Here is a 21,248-nt window from a genome sequence, read left to right on the forward strand (position 1 = left end):
CGGGAAACTGGCTTTTAAGCCCACCCCCCCCTCCACTTGCTGTCTCTTTTGCTTATCGGGTAGTCGACTAGTTGCTTACATCCCTAATGTGAACGCGCTATTTGGGATTTAGTTATTTCAGGACTTATTATTTCGAAATAAGTTATTTTGAAATAGTTTCCTAGTTTAGACATGCCCTCAGCCAAACTATTCATATTTAGCTCTTTTAAATAATTTCCCATAGCTAACACCCTCATATCAGCACCTGATTATTTTGGTTGTTTTTCTCTAAATTTACTCCAATTTATCAATATTTTTGATAATGCAGCACTCAGAACTAAACACAATAATGTGACACCAAAAGGCTGGGAGAAGAGCACTGTCATGTGGAATGAAAACAAGCTCATAAGTTCACAACAGAACATTTTGGATCAGGAGTGCTATCTCTCTCATCCGTAAAATGCTGCAGCAAACTAATCCAGGATGTCTGGGATATCAATTTCAGTCTGTCCTCAAAATGGCCTATGTGCTTTATATATTCCTGCCTTTTTTGTGTTGCAGGTAAACATCTTTAAAGGGGTTCAGCCTGCTGGACAAACATGTATTCCCTGCTCCACCAAAGAGTCTTTGAACAAGCAAGTGGCTACTTTTTTTTTTTTGAGTGTCAGCTAGCTAGAAAGTCCTATAAAGGGCAGTGCTGTGCTAACACTTCGAAGGATTGTTGCACGTGGATACAGCACTGAGAAAGCTCAAGCCTTGAAGAGCAGAGCATCTCTCCAGGTCCCCATCTCAGATTGCATAGCCAGTTTTACTTTTGTCTAGGGGGGAATCTGTGGCCCAAAATTCATCAGCATACCAGAATGTTTACCAGTCCTCCATCTAGACTAAGTTAGTTTATTTAATTAGCATTGAAGCAGGTCCTCAAAACCACCTGAGATAGCCAGACCCATAAAAAATAGCATCCGGCAGCCTAGCAGCTGCCACCTACTTTTCCAGGACAAGGCAACGGGACATCTCCATCACACTCAGAGAAGGAAGCAATGGCAAGGTATGTGCTCATATCTATAGCTATGATGGAGAGGAGGAGGATTGCTGGCCAGCACTGGTGATTAAAGGGTTAAACTCAGGTAGCTAGTGCAGGAGGGGTGGGGGGTTGGCACAGAGCTAGAAGAACCAATAGGATACAGTGCTGAAATTTGAATTGTATAAGATACCTTGCTTGCTTTCTTTGTGTAGGGAGTTAAGCCAGGAATGGTTGGAAAACAGCTTGATTTAAACCCAGGCAGGACTACCATGTCTCCAAGGAATTCGGGGCATGGAAGTGGATTGAACCAGGAAGGGATCGTGAGTAAATGAAGGGGAAATATGTATTTAATTGCGATCAAGGCATTTTTCTTTGTTTTGATTGTTTGGTTAAAATTCCCTGTGTAAATCTATGTCTTCCCTCCTCCATTCACTATCTAAGGGTATGTCTAGACTACATGGATCCATCGATGGAGCCATGTAGATGAGTTTACTAGACATAGGAAAATGTAGCGGTGATTTAAATAATCGCCACTTCATTTACATCAAAATGGCCACCGTGCTGTGCCGATCAGCTGTTTGGCAGCACAGCAGGGCAGTCTGGATGCTCCACGGTAGACAAGGGAAGCCCTTGTCAACCGCTCCGTTATGCCTCGTGAAATGAAGTTTACCGGAGCGGTCGACAAGGGCTTCCTTTGTCGACCGCGGAGCATCCAGACTGCCCCGCTGTGCCGCCAGACAGCTGATCAGCACAGCGTGGCTGCCATTTTGATGTAAATGAAGTGGCAATTATTTAAATCGCCGTTTCATTTTCCTATGTCTAGTAAACTCATCTACATGGCTCCGTCGACGGAGCCATGTAGTCTAGACATACCCTAATAGTGTACCCAGAGATGTTCTCTGTGTTTTAATTTGTTTTACTCAGTTGCTCTGTAACACCTACAACCAAGTATGTTTTATCAAGTATATTTTTTTATTTTGTTAATAAAATCACCTTTTTTAAGGTGAAGATTTGATTCTTGTGTCCTGTAAAGAAACAGGAGATCTGTCTGAGTATGTGTCTGCCTAGCCTGAGAGGTCTGCTATCAAAAGACACAGTTTCTTTTCTTTTTTCATGCTGTTGTGGCAGAGGAGCTTGGGGTACCCCGGGGAAGGAAGTCCAAGTGTTTTCTTTCTGGGTTCAAGAAGAAAGGGGTTTGTTTCACTTGGTGATGGCAGCTACCTTCCAAAGTCAGTAAATCTGTGACTCTGGGGAGTTTTTGTAAGAAGATCCTATAGAGGCAAGGTATGTAACGTCTCTTGCGAGCCCCCAACTTCTGCATTCAGAGTGCCAGAGTGGGGAAAGAGCTCTGACAGTTGTCGTTTGTCCTTAGCCTTTGTTTATAAACTTTTAAGCTTGTTTTCATTCCACATGACAGTGCTCTTCTCCCATCCAATGTGAATTAATTTGTCAAATAATGTATGAGACTATATCAACTGCTTTACTGAAATCCAAATATATTACGTCTGCTGCTTTCCCATCATCTGCTAATTTTGTAATTCTATCAAAAAAGCAATCAAGTTTCTCTGGCAAGGTTTATTCTTTATGGAACCCATGATTCAATTTATCTGTCTCTGAAGGATGAAGGACTGAGTCAGCCATTTGCAAGCTTAATCAAACTTATCCAAACTCCATTTCTCAGTAGATTGGACTGAAGGTCTTGTGAGAATAGGCTTGCTTGCAGCATTCACATCACTTCTGGAAGAAAAGGTTTTGGCACAGTCTTTCAATACTTCTGCTCTGGGCTTGCATGAATTCAGGAAATGCAGAGGACCATAACAATCTTTTTTTGAAAGTTAATTGAGCTATTTCAGACCTCCAAAGAATTTTGGTGTAATTTTTATGGAAAGGTTCCGATCAAATTCTTCTTTTAGTTAGATATATAGGTAAACTCTGTCTAGGAATAGAAGTAATAAGATTCCTTGGCCTCATCTCAGACCTCCTTCAGCCTTGACCTGACAGATGTGTGGCCTCATACACCACTTGTCATTTAGAGGTCTCTCTTCACTATGTAGGTGATAAACTCTAGAACCTAGAAGTTGTTGGTCCTGAAAACTGTTGTTCCTCTCTTTCCATTTTTAAACCATACTTAAAATCTTTCTTTTCAATGTTTTTTTTTTAAGAGACCACTATTGTTACTTGACTTATTACTCTTCTGTCTCATTTATTTTACCCTCTTGTTGTAGTAGATCTTTTTGTTTGCTTTTATCTCTTTAAATTGTGACAGGATTGTCTTTATTAGCTTTCAATTTTTTTATTGTCCAGGATATAGTGAGGAAACTAATACATAAATTACAACAACAATTATAAAAGTTTAAAATTTGAGGGGAACTTGAGCTGAAAGCCCCAGATACACTGGAGTTTCCCCTATGGCTTTCAGAAATTACCAGTGATAGGAAAGTGGAACAGAAGGCAAATGTGAACCTGAATGAAATCTAACAAAATAATAATAATCTATTAGATATTAAAGGATGAAACAAGAATCACCAAGGAAAGCATGGTGAGCTTCTGCACTGAAATCAATCGGCTGATTAAAAAGCCTGTTATGGTTGATGACAGTGTGCATTAAGTATTCTCTGAATACTGGAAAAATCTTAGTCTTAGAAGAGAGTGTGGGAACTTTGCCATTGATTTCCATGAGACCAGGGTTTGGCTGTAAGGATGAAAATCTTCCTCTCCCCAACTCCTCAGTGAAACATTTTCTCAATAAGGGTGATGGACCCACATAAGACTTTCTGTACCAGGTAAAGCCTGTAGCACCTTTGTACACAGGAATGTGCAGATGGAGCAGTTTCCCAAGGGGTGGCTCCCATAGTTGATATATCAGCTACACTGATGTTCTACTGTAGTTATATAGCTTGCGTTTGGATTGTGGGATGAATTTCACACTTTCCATCCCCATTTTATTTTCCCTCACGAAGTGAGATTCCTTAGTGCATGGAAAAGTGTATTTTAAAATGTATTTATAAGACACAAAGCACATTTAAATCTGGAAAATATATTGGCAAGCTACTCACTAACTTGCTTGCTAATTTTAATTCCTTTGGTCAGTCTTTCCACACGTATTGCTTCACATATACTTGGGTAAGGAAGAGATGTTTTCTTATTTACAATTAAGTAGTTTTTATTGTCTTGGAGGTCCTTGTATGCTATTATCCATTTCCAGTTACATACACAGTTCTTCTATGATAATGTTTTTTAAAATTATAACCATTTCTATGACGACAAAGAGTGAGAACATCAGTTCAAATAATTCATAATAATAATGTATCTAAACAAATGCATATTTTAAAATTTATTGCTTGGTTATCAAAAGGTCGTGAGCAACTTGTGGCATTCTGTAGAGAGATTCTATTGGGAAGCTCCTCACAGCAAGCAGCTATTCAGTCTGAAAATTAATTTCAAGAAACATGACTGACCACTGAGCAATTTTAGCAGTAGCTTTTGTCGTAAACAAGGTTGTTAGCTGAGCACAGAGTATCTGGACTTCAAAATTAACAGTTAGGGCCTACAGGCAAGTACAGAAATACTGCACTGCCATTAGAATGCTTGAGTTCTGTTATGAAGCAAACATAACATTGAATTCTTTCACACTAAGTGCAGCATTTGGATACTCAAAACAAGCAACCTATATTGAATGTATCAGCTTATTCCATGGAAAAACATGATCATGATTCTGAACAGTGATGTGCAGGCTTTCCAAATTAAAATTACTTTAAAAAGACTATTTCAAGAACCCTGTCAAAATCAATGACTAGATTGAAAAAGATATATTGTAAACAAATGCTTATTGAATGCAACTGAATGCAAGACTTGAAGTGCATTTATTTGAGTTCAGATTTAAATTGCAATAGGTGTTTCTATAGAAAGATCCAGCAGATACTTCTTAAATGATGAAAAATCTGGAAAGGATCTGGCCTTCTTTGAATATTATACTTTTTTCACAAGTCTTAGGATGTGAGGCTATCTTATAAAGAAATATTTAAATTGCTTCTGAGACTTCATATGGAATATATTGCCTAGTCTTGTGCTTATTGTTTTACCTTATTCTATTTTAGCACTTGTCTCTTCACATTTGGCCTTTAAATATTCACTACATTTAAATTATCAATGCAAAAACACGTTTTCTAATGTAGTTTTCATTTTTAAACTCTGTTTTTCATTTCACACAGCTTGGACAGTGTCACTGAATTGGTCAGTTTTCCCCATCTGTTTCTTGTGAACTAACATAATATGGTTGAGTTAAGTTCTTACTACTGCAAAGTCCACATTTTTTCAAAAGACTGTTTTCATTAACGTTTGAGGGACTGGAGAAAAAAGTGACATTTAAATTCATATTAGGAGGTCTGATCCTGCTACCACTGAATTCAGCAGCAAGACCTCTATTGGGGTATGGCTAGACTACAGGGCTTTGTCGACAGAAGTTTTGTCGGCACATACTGTCGACAAAGCTTCTGTCGACAAAGAGCGTCTAGACTTCATCCAGTTCTGTCGACAAAGCAAGCCGCTTTGTCAACATAATAGTGAGGATGCAAAGTACAGTGTAGATGCAATAATGTCTTCTATCGACAGAACTCTGTCGATAAAAGGCGTTATTCCTCGTAGAATGAGGTTTACATACATCGACAAAACTGCTGAGTTTTGTCGACGTTATGTCGACATAACTCAAAGGCAGTGTGGACGCAGGTATAGTTTTGTCGACAAAAGTCCACTTTTGTCGACAAAACCCTGTAGTCTAGACACCCTCCCCTCCCCCCCCGCCGGATATTAGCATTAGTAAAAATATTTTTTTATTTTTAAAAGATGTAAACTTTGAACTTTGAACTAGTTTATAAGTGCCCCTTCAGTGTTTTGGCTTCCAACTATCCATATACTGCTTACATAAGTGGAAAGAAGATTACTGGGTTATATCACCCATGACAAAATTCACTGAAAGGGGCAAAATTAAAAAAAAAATCAGGGAGGTTTTCCTCACAGATTTTCTCTCATAACATTCCAAAATCTTGAAATCTTTTATTTTCCTTACCACTCACCAGCAAAGCCTAGTTATGCATTCTGATCTTTCTTGGTTCCAACAGGAGGTTTGCCTTTAGACTACATGATCAGATCTGCTAAGTCTCAATTCAAAATGTGTTGTTTCACCTGACATTATAAGCAAATACAGCAGAGAAAGGAGATCTGGAAAACCCAGAGTTGATTCCTTTGTACCCTAAAGTTTAAATGCCAAAAGATTCTTATTACACAATTTTGTTGTACAAAACTCCTGTAAATAATCCTGAGATTGGTAGGCATGGGTTATTTTGAATTGCTTCTGAAATAGGCCATTTTAATTTTCCTATATAGAAATGCACAGTTTGTTTGTCTAAGACCATATTTTGTCCCAGTTCTGAATCATCTCCACTGATTTCCATGGAAAGAGAGTAAAAATCTCAGTAGAAAAATATATTTCTTTAAATTAACTTCAGAGGATCAGGGGGTTGGTTGCACATCTTTTTCCTTGAATGCATCTACCATGCTGATTAAAATTAATGTTACTTTCAATGTTAAACATGTTTTTTTAAATGTCTGTTATAATTGCCTAAAATATTGAAACACCAGAATCAAATCAAGAACAATTTTAAAGAATAACCATCCACTCATGATGAAGAATTGAATATTTGGAAAATCAGACCAAGTACCTACTCTTGCTTCCAAATAAAGCAATGAGAAATCAAGCTCTGTCTCTTAGGAGAATTGTGTCTTTCTAAGAGAAAATAGAGACAGAGCTGTTAAATATCCCTCAGTCTATTAATATTCAGGACAGACATGTATTTTTTACTAGGATTACAGCAGGGGGTCAAAATAAAATTGTTTTAAACAAAACCCCCCGGACCTTACAAATTCTTATATTGCAGTTGGAAGCCTGAGATGATATGCTGCAGGCCTATGAGAGATTTCAATATATTGAACAGAAAATGGTTAACATCTGAGGCCTGCCCAGAAGGCTGGTCAGGAATGCATAAAGTCATCTCAGGTATTAGACTCATCTATAAGTGTCAACTGCCGGCTATCGGGCTTCTTGAGGGTCCACTAGGCATATTAGAAATGATTCAGAACTGGGGCAAAATATGGTCCTAGAAGAACAAGCTATACACTTCTGTACAGGAAAATTTAAAATGGGTTATTTCAGAAGCGATTCAAAATATCACATGCCTGCCAATCTCAGGATTATTTACAGGAGTTTTCTCTGAGAAAACTCTGCAACAAGAATCTTTTGGCATATAAACTAGGGATGTTAAATATAGTTTAATCAACTAATTGACTAGATGATGGATTTTCCATTGACTAGTTGATTAGTCAATAAACAGGGAAGCCACAGTGGGGTTGGCTCCTGGTCCTGGCAGCTAACCCCACTGCGGCTCTGCATTTTAAATGTATTAAGAGCCGATCGACTCTTGATATATTTAAAGTGAGAAAGAGCAGCAGGGGGACCCGGCTCAAGCTGGCAATCAGCTGTTTTGGCTTGCGCTGGTATCCCCTCCCCTGCTGCACACCAGCCCTTTAAATGTATTAAGAGCCTCTGGGTCTTAATACATTTAAAAGGCTAAAGTGCAGCAGTGAGGACCCAGCGTGAGCTGGGAATCAGTTGGCCCGACTCACACTGTATCCCCCCTGCTGCGCTTTAACCTTTTAAAGGGCTAACGCACAGAAGGAGGGACCCAGCATGAGCCAGGAATCAGCTGGTCTGGCTCGCGTTGGGTCCCCCCCACTGCGCTTCTGATTTTTAAATGTATTAAGAGACAGAAGGCTGTTAATACATTTAAAAACTAGAGTCGCAGCATCTGGGACTGGGCACAAGTCAGGAATCTGTTGATTCCCGGCTTGTGCCCATCCCCATTACTCTCCTGCCACCTGCGGTGACAGTGCTGGGGGGAACCGGCTTTTAAACTGGCTGTCCCCAGCACTGGCTCCTACTCCTTCCCTTGCTGCTTCTACTAGAGGTAGTAAGCGGTGTGGGGGAGGGAAGCAACTAGTTGAGGAACAGGTCCACTAGTCACTTCCATCTCTAATTTAAACTTTAAAGTACAAAGGAATCATTCTCTGGGTTTTTAATACTCATAGACAAATATCTTCCAGATGGACAAGAAGGATAATATTGGTACTAGAATATTGGTATCAAAGGGTACAGCTTGCTCAGGAAGGGCAGACAGAGAAAAAAGATAGTAATATTGCCTTATATATTAAATATGTATATATCTGGACTGAGGTCAAGATGGAAATAGGAGATAGACTTGTTGAAAGTATCTAAATAAGGATAAATGGGATAAAAAAACAAGGGTGATGTCCCAGTAGAGATCTACTATGTACCACTTAACCAGAAAGAAGAAGAGGTAAATGAGGCTTTTTTAAAACAACTAATAAAATCATCTAAAGTACAGGACTTAATGGTGATGGGAGACTTCAAATACACAGACATTTGTTAGGAAAATAACAGCAGGGAACAGACTATCCAACAAATTCTTAGAATGTATTGGAGACATTTTTGTATTCTAAAAGGTGGAGAAAGCTATTAAGGGAGAGGCTATTCTTGATTTTGACAAAGTGATCATGAAATGGTAAAGTTCATGATTTAAAGGAATGGTAGAAGGAAACACAGCAAAATATAGATAATGATGAATTTCAAGAAGGCAGACTTTAGCAAACTCAGGGAGTTAGTAGGTAAGATCCCATGGGAAGCAAGTCAAAGAGGAAAAACAATTGAAGACAGTTGGCAGTTTTTCAAAGAGATATTATTAAGGTCACAAAAGCAAACTATTCTACTGCATAAGAAAGATAGAAAGGATGGCAAGAAACCACACTAGCTTAATTGAGGGATCTTGAATCATCTAAACATCTAAAAAGAGTCCTACAAAAAGTAGAAACTGGGTCAAATTACAAAGGATGAATATAAACAAATAATACAAATATGTTGGAGCAAAATTAGAAAGTCCACTGCATAAAATGAGATCAAACTAGCTAGAGACATAAAGGCTGTGTCTAGACTACACCCCCTTTCCGGAAAAGGGACGCAGATTAGGGATTGCAAATGAAGCGGGGATTTAAATCTTCCCTTCTTCATTTGCATAAACATGGCTGCCGCTTTTTTCCGGCTCGGGGCTTTGCCGAAGAAAAGCGCCAGTCTAGATGGGGATCTTTTGGAAAATAAAGCCTTTTCCGAAAGATCCCTTATTCCTGATTTTAAGAGGGATAAGGGATCTTACGGAAAAGGCTTTATTTTCTGAAAGATCTCTGTCTAGACTGGCGCTTTTCTCCAGCAAAGCCCCGAGTTGGAAAAAAAGCGGCAGGCATGTTTATGCAAATGAAGCGGGGAAGATTTAAATCCCCGCTTCATTTGCAATTGCGATGTGGCTAATCTGCATCCCTTTTCCGGAAAAGAGGTGCAGTCTAGACACAGCCAAAGGGTAACAAGAAAACATTCTACAAATACATTAGAAGAAATAGGAAGACTAAGGATGGGGTAGACCTGTTCGTCAATGAAGAGAGACAAACAATAACAGAAAACGTGGAAATGGCAGAGGTGCTTAATGACTTATTTGTTTCAGTTTTCACCAGAGAGGTTGGTGGCAATTGGTTGCCCACTATAGTGAATGCCAGTGAAAATGGGGTTGGTTGAAAAGCTAAAAGAACAAGGAAAAGGAAAAGAACAAGTTAAACATTTCTTAAACATGTTAGATGTCTTCAAGTTACAAGGGCCTGATGAAATTCATCCTAGAATATTCTAAGAGCTGACTGAGGAGATATCTGGGCCATTAGATATTATCTTTGAAAAGTCATGAAATACAGAAGAGATTCCAGAATGCTGGAAAAGGGCAAATCATAGAACACTAGAACTAGAAGGGACCTCAAGAGGTCATCGAGTCCAGTCCCCTGCCTTCATGGCAGGACTATATATAGTGCCCATCTTTAAAAGGGGAAATAAAGATAACCCAAGGAGTTTCAGACCGGTCAGTTTAACTTACGTACCAGGAAAGATAAAGGAGCAAATAATTAAAGAATCAATTTGCAAACATCTAGAAGGAAATAAGGTGATAAGTAATAGAGTGGATTTGTCAAGAACCAATCATATCAAATCAATCTGATAGATTTCTTTGACAGGATAACAAGCTTTATGGATAAGGAGAAAGTGGTAGATGTGGTATATCTAGACTTTAGCAAGGCTTTTGATACAATCTTCTATGACCTCATTAACAAACTAGAAAAATACAACCTAGATGGAACCAACCAATAAGGTAGGTGCATGATAGACTGAATAACTGTTCCCAGAGAATAGTTATCAATAGTTCACAGTCATGCTGGAAGGGCATAATGGGTAGGATTCTGCAGGGATCAGTTCTGTTCAGTATCTTCATCAATGATTTAGATAATGGCATAGAGAATCCAATGTTTGCAAATTATGCCAGGTGGGAGGGATTGCAAGTAGGGATGTAAAATCCCAATTAATTAATTAACTAGTTAAATGTTAGGTTGAACTGATTAACTGAATAAACGGGTGGGTGAGGAGCCTGTTCGAGCCCATTGGCCTGGAGCTATAACCAGGCTGGAGTGGCCTCTGTGCCACGGCAGAGGCTGCTGGCTACCAGCTCACACAGGCTGGGAGTTGTCAGCCTTGCAAAGGGTAGAAACAGAAGTTTCAGCAGGGGAGGAGGACTTCTGACTCTAATCCTCCCTGCTTTCATCCCTCACTGTTGCTCCTTCCACGAGGATCACGAGGCGGTAGACTCCCAGCCTGCATGGTCTGGGAGCCAGCATCCCTCCCCCCTACTACCGCTCTCTACCCCCTATGCAAGGCTGTCAACTCCCAGCCCATGTGAGTTAGGAGTGAGCCACCCCACGGAGATGGAGTAGCCCTGTGTCCACAGTGGGCTGCAGGCAGAAAGCTTCTCCCAGGTAACCAGTTACCCAGTTACCTGTTCACATCCCTAGTTGCAAGTGCTTAGAAGGATAAGATTATAATTCAAAATGATCTGAACAAAATGGAGAAATGGTCTGAAGTAAAATGGGATGAAATTCAATAAGGACAAATGCAAAGTACTCTACTTAGGAAAGAAGAGTTTCACACATACAGAATGGGAAGTGATTGTCTAGGAAGGAGTACTGCAGAAAGGAGACTAGGGTCATAGTGGACCATAAGCTAAATATGAGTCAACACTGTAACACTGTTGCAAAAAAAGAAAACATCATTCCAGTATGTATTAGCAGGAATGTTGTAAGCAAGACACAAGGAGGACCATGTTTTAGCACATATAACCTGCGGGTTATATAAAGTTTTACAAACCCCGCAACCCCGCCTGCCACAGGGTATACATGTCCGTGGAGTATACAAGTTTATTTTTACTTGCCTGCACTACGCTCTCCGTTCCCCCTGCCTGCAGGAGAGTAGGTTGCACCTTGCTGCGGCTGCGTGGAACCTGGGCACGAGTGCAGCTCCCCTCCAGCAGGCCAGCCAGCTCACCTGCACTGTGCTCTCCGTTCCCCCCTCCTGGAGGTTGAGGTTGGTATGTGCAATTACCAGGTACCTAAAAGTCTTAGATAACCTATACACGACTTTTTTATATATTCTGGAAAAACCGTGGGTTATGCCCGGGTGTGGGTAATACACGAGTGCAGGTTATATACACTAATTTACGGTAATTCTTCCACTCTATTCCTCACTGATTAGGCTAAACTGGAATCTTGTGTGCAGTTCAGGATGCCACATTTCAGGAAAGATGTGGCCAAACTGGAAAAACATCCAAAGAACATAAAAAGTAATTAAAGGTCTAGAAAACATGACATATGAGCAGGGGCACCCTGTTTGTATAATTTGTAATGGTGCCCAGAATGGATCCAAGTCCTTCCCACCCACCAATGCTTGTCCTGTAAGCTATTGTATATTTTTTTAAATAATGTAAAAATGGATTGGAAGAGTTTAAGTTTCCCTATATTGCACTGTGTGGGGGTATGTGGAAGAATGAGCACTCTGATTGGGACTGAGGAGGAGTTTGGGATGTGGGAGGGGCTCAAGACTAGAGCAGAGAGTTGGAATGAGGGCTACAGGGTGGGGTTGGGGATGAGGGGTTCAGAGCTGGGGCAGAGGGTTCGGGCTCAAGAAGGCTCTGCTTTCACAAAGCCCTGCTAGGGGATAAAGTAGGGGTTACTCCTGATGTGGGTGCTAGCTCTGGAGTGGGACCCTAGATGAGAGATTCGACGTTCAGGCAGGCTGCTCTAGGCAGGACAGGGGGGCCAGAGAGAGACTCCCCCCAGCCCTTCCTCCACCACAGCAGCCAGCGCTGGGGGTAGGGCCACCCTCTCCCTGGTTGCTTGGGCCCACCAATGCATTTGCCCAGGGACCTAGCTAGGCAATTTACAAGGGATAGCACCCTTGTTGCGTCCATAGTAGTTTTGTCTACTGTGGGGAAAAATCTCTCATAATTCAAAGACTCTTTTGATATGCCCCATGCAGGTTCAAGGGCAGCCAAGGCAGCAGACTAACAAAAAACACAGCTTTAGCTACCTGGAACCTGCATGGGGCATTTGAATTAGGAGATGCTGTGGCTTTTCCAGAGGGTAGATTGGGTTGCTGCAGCTCTAGCTGCCCTGGGGCTCCTCCAGGTACATGAAGAGGGTGTGCTCAGGTTTTCTTGGACGGAGAAGGCTTGTGGCCCTGGCCAGGTGCTCCATCTCTTCCAGAGCCTGAGAACATTTCACAGAGAATATTTCAGGTCTCTTATTGCTTAGAAAGCAAGAGGACAGGATAGGTAATTCAATTCAATCTCTATATACCGTACATTTACTCTGCACACTTATTTCAGAATAAGCTATTTTGAAATTTATATTTTGAAATGGCACATCTACACAGCAAATGCCCGTCAAAATAGCACTGAGCTATTTCAAAATAGAGCATCCACATTCATTGGACACTGAATCGTATTTAAGGCCATCCAGAAGCACTTCAGGCAGGGCGTGAGGACAGCAGTCACTTCCCGTAGCTGCTGCCTGAGGCTATCTGAGGGTCTTGCTTAAAGGGATCCCCCCGTACAGTTGTGTCTCTGGCTCTTCTCCTTTGCCTTCCTTCTTGAGGGACAGCAAAGCCTTTTATCTGTGCGATCTGGTTGCCCTTGAGGACAACATAGCACTCCTGCCATGGAGCCAGACCTGCCTCCAAGCAATCGATGGCTCTTAAGTCTCATGCTGCACCTCCTGCTGCAGTTTCTGCAGGCCACCATCATGGCTGTGCAGCAGGAGGACCCCCAGCTCATTGTGGTGCACCTCCTCTCCTCTCTTCACGTGCTGCTCATACAGCTCAATCCCACCCATCCTCCTCTGCACATCATGCACCGCCACTTCTGGTGACTAGACACCATTTCCAACTGGTGGGACCAGATTGTCATGGAGTGGTGGGACAACTAGCAGTGGCTCCAGAATTTCTGCAGGCGGAAGGACACCTTCTTGGAGCTGTGTAAATGGCTCATTCCTGCCCTCATGTGACAGGACACCCACATGAGACCCTCCAACCCCCTCCAGAAGTGGGTTGCCATTGCTTTTTGGAAACTTGCCATGACAGACAGCTGCCACTCTGTGGGGAACCAGTTTGGCAGGGGGAGATCAACTGTCAGGGACATGCTCATGCAGGTATGATTCCCTCATGCTATTGTCCCAGGGGGGCAGTGAACTGCTAGAATGAGGTTCTCTAGGGAAGGGGGGAGTGGTGGTGGTGGCAGCTCCCTCCCCGGGAGGTTTTTCAGTCCTGCTTTCACAAAGTCCTGCCAGGGGATGGAGTAAGTAGGGGTTGCTTCTGGGGTGGGTGGGTGGGTGGGTGGGGGGAGGATTGGGCTCAGGGACCTCCCAAGGGCTCTTGCAAGCCTGTGATTCTCTGTCTCCTTCTACAGGTGGTGAGGGCCATCAACACCATCCTGCTGCACAGAGTCATCAACATGGGTAACGTGGGCCCCATCATCACTGGCTTTGCCACCATGGGTTTCCCCAACTGCAGAGGGGGGGCAGCTATTGATGGCACCCATATCCCCATCCAGGCCCCCAACCATCGGGCATCCGAATACATACATGAATTACAAGCGGTACTTTTCGATGGTCCTGCAGATCCTCGTAGACCACTGTGGCCAGTTCACGGATAACAGCATTGGCTAGTCAGGGAAGGTACATGACGCGCGCATCTTTCAAAACTTCAGCCTGCTTCAGAAGCTGCATGCTGGCACTTTTTTTCCCAACAGCACTATCAGGGTCAGGGACATGGACATGGCGATGTGGATTGTAGGGAACGCAGCCTACCCTCTGCACCCCTGGCTAAACCCTATACTGGACATCTTCACCAAAGCAAGGAATACTTCAATGGAAGACTCAGAATGGCCTGCATTATTGTTGAGGGAGCCTTTGGTCGTCTGAAAGAGAGGTTTTGTTGCCCCCTCACGAGGGATGTTAAATTTCAATTAAACAGCTAATTGAATAGTCAGTGGAATTTCCATCAAATACTCAATTAGTCGATAAGGAAGGCGCTCGCTATCCTGCTGCGCCTCTCTCTTTGAAATGTACAAGAGCCATCTGCAACTCCTGTACATTTCAAAGGGAGAGACCCAGTGGGTTCCCGCTGCCTCTCTCTCTTTGAAATGTACAAGAGCCGCAGGAATATTTCAATTTCCACTCATGCCATTTCCCCACTGCCCTCTGCCTCGCCTGCCTTCCTCAGAGACAGTGCTGGGGTGAAGTGACTTTTAAGCTGGCTCCTCCCAGCACCGGCTCTGGCTCCCTCCCCTGATGCCTCTCTCTGATAGAGGCAGCAAGGTGGGGAAGCGACTAGTCAAGTTCTTACTCAATTGCCCGATAAGCATGTGCTTATTGGGTAGTCGATTAGTAGCTTACATCCCCACTCCTCACTTGTCTGGACCTCGGCAAGTGGAATGTCCTCCAGGTGGTGGCTTATGTGCTGTGTCCTCCACAACCTTTGTGAACATTCGGGGGAGACGTTCCTGCTTAGGTGGGGAGCAGAGGCCGAGAGGCTCACCTGGACCTTCAAGCAGCTGTGCATGGCTGCCATCTGGCAGGCCCATTTAGAGGGCTGTGAGCATCTGGGAGGCTCTGAGGGAGTTTCAGCCAGGGCCAGCTGTGAGAGTTTCCCTTGGGCCTCCCCACAAGGGACCTTTGCAGTGACCCAGTGTGCCTTTCCTCCCCTACCCCTCCCTTCTTCTGCCCTCTTTCCCCCTCCCCTTCCTTTCCCCCACTTCCTCCCCTACAGAGACAATAAACCATACTTTTTGTTTTGAAATAATAAACTGGTTTTGTTTAATTGGGGTAAATGTAACTGGGAAGGGACTGGGGAAAGAAGCTGGGAAGGGAGAGGGAAGTAGAAGGGGCAGAAGGAGCGGGGAGAAGAGGCTCAGGGATGGAGCTAGGACTGGCGCCTGCCTCAAGCAGTCCCACTGCCTCTTGTGTGGTGCCCTTGGCAAGCACAGCAGGGAGAGCTAGGGGGAGAAAGCGAGGGGGCAGGAGTAGGAGTGGCATTTAGGAGCAGCCACCAGCTGGTCGAACTGCAGCAGCTCCTGCCAGGTATTTTGGCACAGCTCCAGGTCCACCTCCAGTCTGCAGTCCTGCTAGTCCAGGAAGTGCTGGATGTTCTCCTGCTGCAGGAAGTGCAGGATATTCTCCTGCTGCAGGTCTTCCTGTGTTTGCCATCACCTGCAGGTCATGCAGGGTTGGGAGGATGGCACAGGAGATGTGGTTTGTGCCCCACTTGCAGCTGGTCCAACTCTGTAGAACAAAGAGAAGGGCAGTCATCCCAGGAGACACCGTGCATGAAGCCAGCCCTCCTCTCAGAGCTGACACCTAAAGGTCTCAGGTCAGATGAAGGGGCCGTGCTTGCAGCAAGACTACCTGAGGCCTGGACGGTGGGACCTTTTTCTGTAGGGACACAGATGTCCCCGGGGGGAGCCTCACTACCCCATATCCCGGAGACAAGCAGGCATGGGAACATGCCAGCCAGGCCAGGAGCCTGCGGGGGTTATGGGGCGGCTTGGCTTCCCTCCATGCCGTGAACACACTGGGTCCAGCAGTGGAGGCATCCCACACAGAGAGAGGACTTGTATCCCTGCCTGCTGGAGGAGAGGCAGGCAGGGTATTGGGGGAGGTGTGTATGAACAGCAAATGCCACTTACAGGGGAGGGTGCTCCTGGGGTTCCTTCCACTTTCTTCCCCTCCCAGGAGGCTCCCCTGGCAGGCGGTTGGTGTCCTCCACCTTGTCCTCCGCACTAGTCCCCAGAAGCGGATGCTACCCTGAGAGTGAGGACATGCCCGTGTGCCATGTGGCATCTCCTGCCCAGAGTCCACAACAAGCGGGGGGAAGGAACTGACCCACTCCCAGGATGCAGTGGCCCTGATCATAATAGGGGCAGAAGTGGGGGTGCTGCCCCAGAGTGGGAGCTATGCTCCCTGGCCTTCGCATAGGCCTACCTGCTCCTGGGTGCGTATGTGGCCCTTGTGGCCCAGGCTGTCAGCCATCTGGCTGTAGATGTTGGTGTTCCTGCATCTGGAGATCCTGGAGGTTTGCCTCCTCTTCCCCGACCTCGATGAAGTCCAGGATCTCCACAGCAGACCAGAAAGAAGCGCGCCTCTTTTATCCCTGGGCAGGGTCCTGAGAACTGGCTTCCTGCTCGGCTGCATCCGTGAAGGGCTTGGATGGAGCACGGGGGTGGCTCATGGCAAAAGCTGTGAAGGCTGCTGCAATGTGGCACAGAGCTGGCAAGACCTGTATTGTTTCACAAGCCCTTTTCCCTGTGACTTTGGCTGCAGGGAAAGGGAAATATAGAATCTGATGAGTATGGACAGAGTGGCTAGCAGGGCATCTGTGGGAAGCCCTGGAGGCCACTTATTTTGAAATAACTTGAGCTAGTCTGTCTACATATACCCTATTTTGACATTGCTATTTTGAAATAAGCGTTATTTCTCATAAAATGAGGGTTATGGATTTTGGAATATGGCACCCGTTATTTCGATATTATTTTGAAATAACAGGCTTGCTGTGTAGATGCTCACTGTTATTTTGAAATAACGCTGCTGTGTAGACATGCCCTATATGATACTACTAGACTAACATATAACAACTGTAGCTGGTAGACTGGCTTATCAGAAAACACACCATAGAAAGTCAACAGAGGTTTTAGTCAAAGATAACATTTATACCCAGAAATGAAAACAAGTTAACATAATCAGAAGTGGAGAAATAAAAGCTTCCCTTGCCTTGGGTTCAGCTCAGTCCCATGATCTTTCTTACAGGCAGTCTCTAAGCACACAATTTATAGTTCTTCCCTAGCACCTGTGCAAGAAAGGAGAGGTGCAGAGCTTAGCAAGAATTAACCCTTTGTTCATTTGGGAGCGGGTTGTGCTTTAGCATCTTATTTCAGGACTGTCATCTCAGACATCATATTGGATTTTCATCAGATGGGTATGAGTATGACTTGCGATGTATTAAACTTTGAATGTCAGTTAACTTTAATTTCTTCTGGTATTGTCTGGGAGTAAAAGCTATAACAGAATTAAAGGTGAATACAAATATAGAGAATATTTCTGAGTAGTCTTTATGGGTACCACATTAAAGGATAGAAGTCAATGGAGTCATTAGATACATTTATTCTGTATATACAGAATGAGAAGGTGCTCTGTATTATTGCTACTAGGCTAATTTTATCTTTGAGGCTACAGTTTATTTCTACTAGATTACTATAATTTGTATCTAATTATTTTTAATAAATGCTCTTGATATATTTTCCTCTTTAGGAACTAGAAGTGATCATTTCCGTACCTTACCCTGCCATGGTAATGAGAACACATTTTATAAGGCAAGTATGCAGATGCATTAAATGCATGTTTTGTTGTTTAAAAACTAATTGTAAATACACGAATGAACTCTATTTTCCTGCTTTGAAGTTACATACAGTAATGTTCTTAATCTTACAAAACTCAATAAACAAGATTTTTAAAAATTAGGCCTCATCTTGCATTGTGATCTGCCCTGTACTTGCATGAAAGCAAGTAAAGTATTGGGATTCTACAGAGGAAAATGACGGTGTGTGGAAGATGAGAAAAAAGAGATGGAGTTTGTTGTTTCCTCTAATATTAAACTGTCCATTTCTCAGCTGCAAGCTCACGAAATGGGGAGTTCTTGGTGATTACTTAGTAATTCAAACCTTACAAATCCTCCTCTGAACACATGGAGACAAGGGTAAAAAAGGAATTTTTACTGCTATTTCATGAAATCTGACCCACAGCAGACCCAGAAGAATTCGCCAGGCTTTCGAACACATAATATGTAGACGGATGTCAATCTCCTTTTTTTATTTTTTCCATACCAGATGAACAAAAAATTACTGAAAATGAACTTGATTAGACATTTATAAATGGCAATGTGAAAGTATACAAGTAGCAGTCTGGTTCCTGCAAGAGGCTCTGTCTTACAAAACAAATATGCTGCTGCAGAAACAAACCAAAACATAAATCCCAAAGACCATATTTCTGTATTAACATTACTACTCCTTTGCATATTTGTCAGTGGTAAATTCCACTGCACCTCGGGCTTGCAAGACTGGATTTTGGTTATCCACTTGCCCTCTGCCTAGACATTTTCCCCTGAAAATACATAAACTTTTCATAATTTTCCCCCCAGCTCCTTCTTATCCCATGAAACACTGAGACAGAACCTGGCTTGTCTGACCAGCTAGTTTTTAGCTAGCCTAAACTCCTTTGAAATCCAAACTTTTGTGAATATTCAGAATCACTTTTGATCTTTTGTTTTGACCACCACAAACTGATCAAGTGATTGATTAAAAGTTCTCCGGTTTGACACCTCTTTCCTCATATATGGTTTCTTTATTGGCAAATTCAAAACCTGCAGTCTTCAAGCTTGGTATGTTATGAGATGGACATAGTAGGTGCTTCTTTGGAATCCCATGTTCCAAAAGTTGCTCGATATGCTTACCATTCTCTGTGAGGTCTCACAAGTCTCAAGATGTGAGGCTGAAGCTCCAACTTCTGGAACTATCCATGAAGGACTGTGGTGAGCCCCTCCCGCCTGAGCTCCAAAATGCAGTTTAAGTCTGGCCCTTTGAGGCAAGGCCAAGGCCCTCCGGCCTGAGTCCAAACACAGTTTAGGGTTGTAGCGGGGATGCCCCTCAGGTAGGGGGACCCGGGCCCACCCTACTCCACCAGGTTCCGGCTCAGGGCCCTGTGAGTGACCGGCTAGCGGGTCACCCCGTCGGCGGGGCAATCCAGCCGAAACACACCAAGGTTCTCGGGGCGGGAGAGTCGGTTCCCGTTCCTGCTCTGGGCCACTTCCTACTTGGTTCACTGGGGTTCCTTCCCATGCACCTGTCCAACTTGCTGCAGTTTCCGGGTCGGTGTTTCCTCAGCGGGCAGCCTCGGGGGGAGACTTCCTCGCCTCCATGTCCTCTGGAGTCTCGGGTGCCAGCTGTGCGGGAGCTCCCTTCACAGGTCCTTTTCCACCGGCTGTTGCCCCTGACTGAGCCCCCCCCCCCCAGGCTTTTATGGTGGAGCAAGACAGGCATTAACTTTGGCCTTCAGCGAGGAGGGTTCTGTTGAACCAGGTCTAACCCTGAGACTGATATCTACTAGTGCTGCTACAGATTCTAGGACCAAAAGGGTCTTATTTGTAAGTGCTGCCCTTAAAAGAAATCTAATCCTTCCTCCTCCTCATCATCATCTCCAAAGCACATTTTTTCCTGTGCATACTTCTAGGAAGGGATTCATCCCCTCTGAGATCTGCGAGCAGCGTAGTCGAGAGACATGCAGACTTCTACACGCTCAACCACCACCAGTCCAAGACTAGCATTGGTCAACAGCCTGCAAGTCACACACAGGCATGCAGAATGCTACGTTGGCCTTGTTAGGGATAGTGAGGCCATCCTTTACAAGCATCAAGAAGCTAGCTTGTCTAGGGATGTTAGACAACAGTTAATAGTCAAGTAACCTCATGAATTCCTATCAGTTACTCAACCATTCTATAGCCTCCCCCACACTGGCAAGGACTGGCAACCAGTGAGCTCCGGCCCCACGAGGCGTACAGATAGTTCGGATTAGAAGCCTAATCCGAACTATCTAGTCCGTGCCGCGTGTAGCCGCGCGGCACGGGGTTCGCACTAGCTGGCTTTTAAAAATGGCGGCGCCGGCTTTATGCTAATGAAGCCCGGGAAATTCAAATCCCGGGCTTCATTAGCAAGTTCGGTATGCATACATTACCCCCCTAGTTCGAACTAGGGGGGTAGTGTAGACATACCCTCTCTCTCTCTCATTCACCCTACCATTCATACTACAGCAGAGGGACATACACAGAACCGCACGTACTGGAACCCAGGTAGGAAAAAAAAAAAAGGAACCCCCAGCTGCCACTGAACTGGGCTCTCTCCAGTGGGAAGATTCCAAAGGTGCTGAGTGCACTCTTTTGCGGGTGGGGTGCATAACATTCTGAACCGTGTGCAGCTATTTGGTATCGAGTGCAAAGAATTAGAAGGGGGTGCAGAGCACTAGTACCATGTGCAACTAGGGAAAAGGCGGGAACCCTTCCCTTATGGCAGGCTTCCTTAGTTCGAATTAGCATTGATAGTTCGATTCACTGCCTTAGTTGGGTCAGGACAGCACTCATAGCACTACACCTTCCCATCCGCACAATCAATAAACATATAACATACAAACTGAGGTAACACTCCCACCTAGTCTGCTCAATCTGGGATAAAATCCTGCTTCTCAAACTAGCAGGCACCAGCAGTCTGTCCTTTCCTAACTCCCAGCTAAAGCACAAAATATCCACACCTCCCCCACCTCTCCTCTCTGCCAGCACCCACCCTCCCCTTCTTTCCCTCACCTATGCCATGCAGTCAGCCTCTTATCTCCCCCTTCATAGGAGGCTTGAGAGCGCTGAGTTCCTGCCTCTCCTTGCGGAGATGGGACTCTCCAAACTCCCACCCCTTCTGACTCTGCCTCAGCCAATTACTCCCTCCCTATCTTCTTTCCCCATCCTACTCCATCTCCCCCCAGCCACTCGTTGTCTCCCTTGTTTACCTGCTCTGGGAGCTACTCTGTTTGAAACATGGAGCAGCTTCATTTAGCTGCTTGCTTAGCGAGATGATACCCTGCCTTCTGCTGGTCAGCTGAGCTCCCTGCCTGCGTG

The 21,248-nt window shown here is 44.2% G+C and overlaps 1 long non-coding RNA gene across 1 annotated transcript in view; it reads left to right on the forward strand.

The window, feature by feature from the left end:
- LOC142829916 (uncharacterized) overlaps positions 1-18,111 on the forward strand; it is a 70,105-nt gene extending 51,994 nt beyond the window's left edge. Inside the window, exons 2-3 of the long non-coding RNA XR_012904831.1 lie at positions 13,951-17,513; positions 17,846-18,111. This is a non-coding gene — a long non-coding RNA (uncharacterized LOC142829916). The remainder of the gene's footprint in view (positions 1-13,950; positions 17,514-17,845) is intronic.
- The last annotated feature ends 3,137 nt before the right edge of the window (positions 18,112-21,248 follow it).

Source organism: Pelodiscus sinensis, chromosome 6 (assembly GCF_049634645.1).
Source record: "Pelodiscus sinensis isolate JC-2024 chromosome 6, ASM4963464v1, whole genome shotgun sequence".
NCBI lineage: Eukaryota > Metazoa > Chordata > Testudines > Trionychidae > Pelodiscus > Pelodiscus sinensis.